The 10,888-nt window shown below is 42.0% G+C and overlaps 1 pseudogene; it reads right to left on the reverse strand.

The window, feature by feature from the left end:
- Positions 1 to 7,163: 7,163 nt before the first annotated feature.
- Positions 7,164 to 9,647, reverse strand: LOC135572409 (uncharacterized; annotated as a pseudogene).
- Between the last annotated feature and the right edge of the window lie 1,241 nt (positions 9,648 to 10,888).

Raw genomic sequence — 10,888 nt, forward strand, 5'->3', positions numbered from 1 at the left:
GGCCACGCACGCCTCCAACTCAATCATCAAGTTTGCGGACGACACAACAGTGGTAGGCTTGATTACCTACAACGACGAGACGGCCTACAGGGAGGAGGTGAGGGCCCTCGGAGTGTGGTGTCAGGAAAATAACCTCACACTCAACGTCAACAAAACTAAGGAGATGATTGTGGACTTCAGGAAACAGCAGAGGGAACACCCCTATCCACATCGATGGAACAGTAGTGGAGAGGGTAGCAAGTTTTAAGTTCCTCGGCATACACATCACAGACAAACTGAATTGGTCCACTCACACTGACAGCGTCGTGAAGAAGGCGCAGCAGCGCCTCTTCAACCTCAGGAGGCTGAAGAAATTCGGCTTGTCACCAAAAGCACTCACAAACTTCTACAGATGCACAATCGAGAGCATCCTGGCGGGCTGTATCACCGCCTGGTACGGCAACTGCTCCGCCCTCAACCGTAAGGCTCTCCAGAGGGTAGTGAGGTCTGCACAACGCATCACCGGGGCAAACTACCTGCCCTCCAGGACACCTACACCACCCGATGTTACAGGAAGGCCATAAAGATCATCAAGGACATCAACCACCCGAACCACTGCCTGTTCACCCCGCTATCATCCAGAAGGCGAGGTCAGTACAGGTGCATCAAAGCTGGGACCGAGAGACTGAAAAACAGCTTCTATCTCAAGGCCATCAGACTGTTAAACAGCCACCACTAACATTGAGTGGCTGCTGCCAACACACTGTCATTGACACTGACCCAACTCCAGCCACTTTAATAATGGGAATTGATGGGAAATGATGTAAATATATCACTAGCCACTTTAAACAATGCTACCTTATATAATGTTACTTACCCTACATTATTCATCTCATATGCATACGTATATACTGTACTCTACATCATCGACTGCATCCTTATGTAATACATGTATCACTAGCCACTTTAACTATGCCACTTTGTTTACTTTGTCTACATACTCATCTCATATGTATATACTGTACTCGATACCATCTACTGTATGCTGCTCTGTACCATCACTCATTCATATATCCTTATGTACATATTCTTTATCCCCTTACACTGTGTATAAGACAGTCGTTTTAGAATTGTTAGTTAGATTACTTGTTGGTTATCACTGCATTGTCGGAACTAGAAGCACAAGCATTTCGCTACACTCGCATTAACATCTGCTAACCATGTGTATGTGACAAATAAAATTTGATTTGATTTATGACAATAATATGAGATATGGAGCAAGGGCACACTGAAGGCATGCCTGCCGTGGTTACTGCCTATGGCTCAGATTACACTATACACAAGTCTTATGAAGTTAGTGTACTGTGTGACATTAGTTTGTGGGGTCAAGTATCACTGACCCGGACTTGACCCCCTCTCCTCCCTGTCAGCACTGACCAGGGATTGAGTTGGCTCTCCTCTCCTGTTTCTCTCACCACAATTGACTCACTATCTCTCTCTCTGTCTCTGTCATTCATCTCCCCGGCCTGTATTCTCTCTCCTCCACCATCCCTCTCTCGCCTGTACGGATAACGATACACAGACTAGAGCCAGCTGACACTAACAGATGAGAGGATTTCTGAGTGTGTAAATCTATAAACCAGGCTCGTTGTCATGTAAATGATATAGCTCAATATCAAAACACTCATACCAGTCTAAGCACAGGATCACTCAAATAGTTTGATTTATGTTAGACAATAAGAGGGTTGTTTGATTGGTGATTATGTACAGGAGAACAGAACAGCCTGTTTCAATGGCTTGCCTCTTTTATGAGCAGATTCCTCCAAAAATGGATCAGAGGATTCTGATTTCATCTGGAGAGGCTTGGAATACCATGTGAGTTAATATCATTCCCAGTTGTATCCAAGGGAGACAGGTGAGTAGAATAGATCATGGAACTGTACTATGTGGGAGATGTAGTTGTAATTTTTATGATCAGGCTTGTTTGACTTACAGTAAACAGTTGGTTTGGGGTCAGTGAGACTATGGCAATGGATGTCTGGTGAACAGTTGAGAGGCTAGAGTATGCCAAATATGGATGGGCCTATAGCTCATGTAGTTTATGATTGAGCGTTGATGGAGTGGAGTCTAATCCAGCCTGTGTGTGTGTTAGTCAGGCAGGCTGCAGGCTTATTCATTCTCATAGCCTCTGGAGAAACAGGTGTGTCTGGGCTTAAAGAGTGCACACACGTCCACAGTAGCAACAGCTGCAGAAGAAGTTTCATTTGAATGGAATACAAAAATACTGGTTTAATACAGAGGGACTGTTTCCCAGACACAGATTAAGCCTACCCATAGGAGAAAAAATAAATACATTTAAATATATTTAACGTCACATAAAAATGTATTTCATTTCCCCGCCTTATCAATCTACACACAATACCCCATAATGACAAAGGTATTCAAATTTTTTGGAAATGTATATAAAAAAATATTTTAAAAATGAAAAACCACTCTTACATACATTTGAAGTTGGAAGTTTACATACACCTTAGCCAAATACATTTAAACTCAGTTTTCCACAATTCCTGACATTTAATCCTAGTAAAAACTCCATGTCTTAGGTCAGTTAGAATCACCACTTTATTTGAAGAATGTGAAATGTCAGAATAATAGTAGAGAGAATGATTTATTTCAGCTTTTATTTCTTTCATCACATTCCCAGTGGGTCAGAAGTTAACATACACTCAATTAGTATTTGGTAGCATTGCCTTTAAATTGTTTAACTTGGGTCAAATGTTTCAGATAGCCTTCATCAAGCTTCCCACAATAATTTGGGTGAATTTTGTCCCATTCCTGGTGTAACTGAGTCAGGTTTGTAGGCCTCCTTGTTTGCACTCGCTTTTTCATTTCTGCCCACAAATTGTCTATAGGTTTGAGGTCAGTGCTTTGTGATGGCCACTCCAATACATTGACTTTGTTGTCCTTAAGCCATTTTGCCACAACTTTGGAAGTATGCTTGGGGTCATTGTCCATTTGGAAGACCCATTTACGACCAAGCTTTAACTCCCTTCTTGATATCTTGAGATGTTGCCTCAATATATCCACATAATTTCCCCTCCTCATGACGCCATCTATTTTGTGTAGTGCACCAGTCCCTCCCTTAGCAAAGCACCCCCACAACATGATGCTGCCACCCCCGTGCTTCACAGTTGGGAGGGTGTTCTTCGGCTTGCAAGCATCCCCCTTTCTCCTCCAAACATAACGATGGTCATTATGGCCAAACAGTTCTATTTTTGTTTCATCAGACCAGAGGACATTTCTCAAAAAAGTACGATCTTTGTCCCCATGTGCAGTTGCAAACCGTAGTCTGTCTTTTTAATGGCGGTTTTGGAGCAGTGGCTTCTTCCTTGCTGAGCGGCCTGTCAGGTTATGTCGATATAGGACTCGTTTTACTGTGGATATAAATACTTTTGTACCTGCTTCCTCCAGCATCTTCACAAGATCCTTTGCTGTTGTTCTGGAATTGATTTGCACTTTTCACACCAAAGTACTTTCATCTCTAGGAGACAGAACGCGTCTCCTTCCTGAGTGGTATGACGGCTGCGTGGTCCCCATGGTGTTTATACTTGCGTACTATTGTTTGTACTATTGTTTGACTGACCTTCATGTCTTAAAGTAATGATGGACTGTTTTTGCCATAATAAGGACTTGGTCTTTTACCAAATAGGGCTATCTTCTGTATACCATCACTATGCATTAAGAAGGAAAAAAGTCCCGCTATTTAACTTTTAACAAGGCACACCTGTTAATTGAAATATATTCCAGGTGACTACCTCATGAAGCTGGCTGAGAGAATGCCAACAGTGTGTAAAACTGTTATCAAGGCAAAAGGTGGCTACTTGTAGAATCTCAAATATAAAATATACTTTGATTTGTTTAACACTTTTTTGGTTACTACAAGATTCCATATGTGTTATTTCATAGTTTTTAAGTCTTCACTATTATTCTACAAGGTAGAAAATAGTAAAAAATAAAGGAAAACCCTGTAATGAGCAGGTGTGTCCAAACATTTGACTGGTACTTTATATACTGAACAAAAATATAAATGCAACATAAAGTAAAATGTTGGTCACATGTTTCATGAGCTGAAATAAAAAGTCCCAGAAATGTTCCATACGCACAAAAAGCTTCCTTCTCTTAAATTTTGTGCACAAATTTGTTTACATCCCTGTTAGTGAGCATTTCTCCTTTGCAAAGATAATCCAATCCCACAGATGCCTCAAGTTTTGTGGGAACGTGCAATTTGCATGCTGACTGCAGGAATGCCCACCAGGGCTGTTTCCAGATAATTGAATGATAATTTCTCTTCCATAAGCTGCATCCAATGTTGTTTTAGAGAATTTGGCAGTACATCCAACTGGCCTCATAACCTCAGACCACGTGTAACCACGCCAGACCAGGACCTCCACATCCGACATCTTCACTTGCTAGATCGTCTGAGAACAGCCACCCGGACAGCTGATGAAACTGAGAAGTCTTTCTGTCTGTAGTAAAGCCCTTTTGTGGGGAAAAACGTATTCTGATTCGCTGGGCCTGGCTCCCCAGTGGGTGGGCCTATGCCCTCCCAGGCCCACCCATGGCTGTGCCCCTGCCCAGTCATGTAAAATCCATATATTAGGATGTAATGAATTTATTTAAATTGACTGATTGATTTCCTTATGTGAACTGTAACTCTGTAAAATGTTTAACTTGTTGCATGTCGTGTTTATATTTTTGTTTGGTATACATTTTATACATTTTAAATACATTCTGTAATATGTTTGAATGTATTAAACATGTATTAAATATATATTTCTGAAATGCATTATTTGGACAATTTTAAATATTTCAAATGCATCCTAGAAAATGTATCAAGAGGAACCCTCTCTTTGATGGAATGTACATATTACAGTACGGCTTCATGTTTTTATCAAACTTCTGTGGGTCAAAATTGCTCTTGATTGTAAATGTTTTTATGTCTGCAAAATACAGCATTACAGTCATCAAGTGGTGAAAGGGTTCAACAGTATAACATTCTTCAGAGGAACACTGTTGAGTGACTGTGACTAACCTGTCCTGAATGTGTTTAATCTCCAGATATGATTGAATAAGGTTGCCATTTTCATGTAATGCGATGCAAAGCTGGTCTAGATTTCAACGCCAGTAATAGATTGGAGTTGTATTGTGAGGGCTGATCTCCTAAACCCTGCCAAAGGCCGGGTTCCCGGTACATGAACAATGACCTTGTTTCTGATCATCACCCAAACAGGCCTCAATTGTCTCACAGTGAAAGGTTGCCTTTCTCAACCACTGGCTGGAATTAGACAGAGAGAGAAAGAGGGATGGAGGGGGAAAGAGAGCATGGGTGCCCATTTCAGTTTGTGTTTGTACGTGAGAGAATTTGTATTATGAGTTTGCATGTGATATCTCTGTGTGCATGGTAATTAGTGATTCAAATGATTAGACAGGGTTGATTGTCACCTGAGAGCTGCTAATGCTGCCTCTTTCTCAGAAGCTCATTAACAGCCTCTGTAGTCCAATGGAAAATTAGTCACACTCATACACAACTATGTAGGAGTCCCAGCAGGCTTTATTGTGTGTGTGTGTGTGTGTGTGTGTTTGAAAGGGTGCTAAGCTCCTCTAATTCTGATGGAGATCTGTGGATGGGCGTACAGTAGTTCAGTCTATTCTCTCAACTTCTCAAAAACACTGGTACATATTCACACACAGATACACTATTTAGCACCCCCGTGGACAATGAGACGGAGTTAAAATACTAGAGCTGGATGTATGCAGCCTTGGTCACCATGGGAGACTGTTGGCCCGGGAACTAACACTCGCTTGGACAGAGTGGCTCTTCCCTTATCCAACAGACGACATGCAGGAAACACTGGAATGTTTGGAATCGTGAGTCTGATGAAGAGAAAGCTGTATATGGGCCGTGTAGTGTATGGGTCTAATATGGGCCGTGTAGTGTATGGGTCTAATATGGGCTGAATGTGAGTCATATATGGGTCTAATATGGGTTGTATACACTGAGGGTACAAAATATTAGGAACAGCTCCCTAATATTGAGTTTTACCGCCTTTTCCTCTTAGAACAGTTTCAATTCATTGGGGAATGGACTCTAAAAGGTGTCAAGTGTTCCACAGGGTTGCTGGCTTATGTTGACTCCAATGCTTCCCACAGTTGTGTCAGGTTGGCTGGCCATCCTTTGGGTGGTGGACCATTCTTGATACACATGGGAAACTGTTCGAGTGTGAAAAACCCAGAAGCATTGCAGTTCTTGACACACTCAAACTGGTGCGCCTGGTACCTACTATCATACCCCGTTCAAAGGCACTGACATATTTTGTCTTGCCCATCCCTTCACCCTCTGAATGGCTCACATACACAATTCATGTCTCAAGGCTTCAAATTCCTTCTTTAACCTGTCTCCTCCCTTTCATCTACATTGATTGAAGTGGATTTAACAGGTGACATCAATAGGGGTTCATAGCTTTCACCTGGTTAGAAATAGCAATGTTTTGTACACTCAGTGTATGTGCTGTGTAGTGTATGGGTTGTATGTTGTCAGTAAACAGTGCTCAGACAAAGCTCCACCCAGTCTGCCCTTTGCTATGACCCTAAAGCGCAGCTTTAATGGAGTCATCAAAAAGGAGACCAATGAGCAAAACCCACACTAGAGAAGTTAGTCGTACTATTTACATAATTAATTAGTCACTTATATAACCTTTACACTAACATATGAACATAGATATCCCGTCTTCAAAATATAACAAGTGCCTTCCTATAGCCCTAAAAGTCAACGAAATAAATCATATTTTTGAAATAACATCTTACAGTGTGAATGCAGTGACATGTTTAAGAATGGCTTTCACCAAGTCAGGGAACTGAATCCCAAGTTGCTCAAACTAGAAACTTCCTGAGATGCAGAGTGGAACTGACAGTTGAGAGGCCATAGGTTCAAGAGGGGCCACTGGTTCAAAGTGCAAGGGTCACAGAAACTAAGACCGCTGTATTCCTAGAGCTCGGGATAGAGGATGAACTTAGGTACAGATCTAGGATCAGCTTACCCTCCCCAAATCATCAACATTGGGGTGAAGAATGCAATCTGACCTTAGATCAGTGTCTACTAGGGGCAACTTTGTCCTACTCTGTTTCTAGACAGGGTAAGTGCAGATGAACACTTGCAGATCACAGCATGGCATATTATTGAACTTCCCTTTTCCTGAACAGCAAACAAACAAATGAATAATAGCAGAAGAACAAAGTATTATTTAATTGTATACGTCATTATACTATCCATAGCTATCCTTCCATTCCCCACACGCAATATGGATATACAGTATTTAAGAAAACACTGCATGATTAGTTGGCTTTCAGTCATACGTACCAACTACCAAAAGCTCCAGACAGTCCTCCACTGGCTCTTCAGGCAGCCAATCCTCAGGGCAGTGGGCACCAGTCTGACAGAGCAAAGAATAGAAAATAGTGTCTACACAAATATGAAGAAAAAAAACAGGATGCGCACAAACACTCACATCCAGGTAGTGCAGCCCTCAAACCCAGGAGTGTGTGTATTCACAATTCTGCTGAAGCATTAGGTCCATGACCTGTCTGTGGATGGTCTGACTGGTGATAGATGCCAGGTGGCCACAAGGGAAGTTAGCCTGGCAGTAGAACTGCAGAGGAGCAGAGAAAACACTAATTAAATGTTTACATGTTTGTTGAATTAGAGATGGTGAATGATTCAAAAAGAGACAAGCTGGAGAGATTGAGAAAACTAAAAACAACATGAGGAGGAATGAGTTTCCACTCACCTCTGCATCAGCAGCATTTTTTGTGCCTCTAAAGAATTAGTAGCATTTACCCTCTAGGACCACACCACTGCAGGAGCTCCTCCCTATGGTAGAAAGCAGAATTGCAACATGATTTTACATGTAGTGTGTGGACCTCCCCCCCTCTAACCTGTGGGTTCAATTCGGGCCATGTTCTTCATTAGCCCCCCCCCTCCCTATTTAAAGACCACCTCTGAGGGCTCTGGCTCCACCACTATGTACCCTGCTCCGACCATCATGGGGCCCTCGCCATGCTTGGCTGCTCCATGAGAGGCCTCTCTCTTACTCGAAAGCCCTCCACCAATAGCAAACTCTCTTCCCTAAGAGGTGTCTCCCCTTCTAAAGCAGTTGTTCCCAAACTGTAGGGCGAGGGTCCACCCCCACCCCAAAAAGTGTTTTTGTTAATGATTTTTTAAAGAAACTCAATCTTACTCTTGAAAGTTGTAATAGTAGAATGCACAAGGTGCAATTTCGAAATTGGGCAGTGCATCATCAGTTCCTCTTGCCACGTTAGTCATCACATACCTTAGAGGGCTATTTCTATTTTGTTTTTCAGCCAATAAATATTGTCATTTTTTAGTCACTTGAATATCACATGAATACACATTAGACATGGCAAAATTATATAGAATTGCAAGAAAATTTGCTTTAAACATGCAAAATTCTCTCCATCAAAAAGAGAGGTGTGAACAGTTTGTGCCATGAACAGTGCTTTTGCCTATAGAAATAGACGTGGCACGTGGGCGCACGCGCAAGGGGGGGGTGTTCCCCAATGCTGGAAAGGGGGACCTGGGTGAAAAAGTTTGAGAACCCTTGTTCTAGTGGATCCATCTCCATCATTGGTTATTCTACCGTCACAGCCTTAGTCTGTCCTTGGATAATGCTGAGTGAAAGGCGCCTCCCTCATTCCAGGTTCCAGCTCCATGATGGGTTTCTCAGTCAGCAAGTACTCCCCCTCTATCTTAAGCCCCATGTCTTGCATCAGTTCCATCACTGGCTCCTCCCCTGTGATGGTGTAATCTGTCATGATTGGATCCTCTCCAAAGGCTATCTCCCTAATCCCAGGCTCCAGCTCCATGATTTGGTTGTTCTGCCGTTAAATACTCATCGTCTTCCTCCAAACCAGGCCCCTCCCCTAGCGATGGCTCCAGTTCTGACATTGGCTCATCTTCCAGATCAAACTGATACATCATCTCTGGAGCCATCTTGTTGTCATCCATAGGCCTGCCTCCTCTCCCATACTCTTAAATCAGACCGTCCTCTGGTAGTGTTTTTTAAATATATTTTTAAAACTTTATTTAACGAGGCAAGTCAGTTAAGAACAAATTCTTATTTTCAATGACGGTCTAGGAACAGTGGGTTAACTGCCTGTTCAGGGGCAGAACGACAGATTTGTACCTTGTCAGCTCTATCCACTAGGCTACCCTGCCGCCCCAAATGGTTCCAACTCCATGATTGGCTCTTCAGCCATCACATATTCAACCTTCATAAGAGGGCCCTTCTCTTGTTGTGTTAGCCCCTTGTCCATTGCAAGTGCCATCTCCACCTCTGGCTCCATTTCTAATTCAGCTGCCATTTATACCCTTGTTTCCATCTGTACTTCTGGTTTCTCCATCTCTGGCTCCTCCATTGCCATCTTTGGTTCTTCCATCTCTAGTTTTCCCATCTCCGTCTCTGGTTTTTCATATCTAACCCCTGCTCTGGATCTTGTATCTTCTTTGTCTCTACTTCTTCCATCTCTAGTTCCCCCATCTCTGGATCTTCCATCTACATCCTCAGTAGGTCCCCCTCCATCTCAGCCTCCATCGGTCTCCTGAGACCAGATGCTGCTGGAAGTGGTGTTGGAGGGCCAGTAGGAGGCACTCTTTCCTTTGGTCTAAAAACATATAACTTTTAAAATTATTTTTTCAAAAGAAACATTGAACATATAATAATCATAGAGTAAAAGCAGGTGGGCTGGTTATACTCTTTTTGGAGATTTGTTTCATGGTGGAAAACTGATCATGTTGAGCAAAACAACCCTTATAGGCTAGAAATTCTTTAACAAATGTTTTAACAATATATTAAACTGCCTCACCCTGTTGCACACAAGCTTGCATCCCCCGTCACAAGTGGATTTATTACATTTACATTTAAGTCATTTAGCAGACGCTCTTATCCAGAGCGACTTACAAATTGGTGCGTTCACCTTAAGACATCCAGTGGAACAGCCACTTTACAATAGTGCATCTAAATCTTTTAAGGGGGGTGAGAAGGATTACTTTATCCTATCCTAGGTATTCCTGAAATGGCTGATTTAAGATGAAAACCACAACCCTGTTACTTCAATGGCATTTTATTGGCACTTACTATAGACTTTTAAGGGGTTTTACCCCTTAAGACGAGAAAACTTGTTTTTATTATGTTAAACATATGCTCTTTATTGCCAGAATGTAAAAAATAGGTGAAATTAATATTTTAATTCTGAAGTTACATTAGCAAAATGTACTCTATTCGTTGAAATTCAGCTACAAATGTAGCACTGGCGTACTACTATGTAAGTGATAATGCCCGATTAACTGGTGTTTGGAGGATATATTGGCAGGGGTTGCTACCCCGGCCGGCTGGTCGTTCGTTCTATTGGTTCGGTTGCCAGAGATGCGACCCAGTCCTTCAGTCTTTTTGTTCTGTATCTACAGACATTCGTTCTAAATGTTCCATTGCCATACTTGCTAGCTAGCCAACTACGGCTAATTTAAAGTCATGTCAACGTCAAAAATAATAACAGTGGCCGCATTTGCATTTGTTTAAGCTGTTTTCTAGTGACATTTATTAGTACACATCCATAACAATGAGCTAATGAGGCGTGATTTCGCCTGGCATAGAAAATGTGCTCTCTCGTCAGGACACTGTTGTTCAGAGGAGCTAGCTAACAACACAGCTAATACAATAACTTCAAACACTGAAGCTGTGAAGACTGCAAACTAGCTGCACTTCGTTTCGTTTTACCTTTTTTCATTTGACATTTCTTTGAATATATCCATAAAAAAATAATGCCAGCTGATTCA

Source organism: Oncorhynchus nerka, linkage group LG1 (genome assembly GCF_034236695.1).
Source record: "Oncorhynchus nerka isolate Pitt River linkage group LG1, Oner_Uvic_2.0, whole genome shotgun sequence".
Classification (NCBI taxonomy): domain Eukaryota; kingdom Metazoa; phylum Chordata; class Actinopteri; order Salmoniformes; family Salmonidae; genus Oncorhynchus; species Oncorhynchus nerka.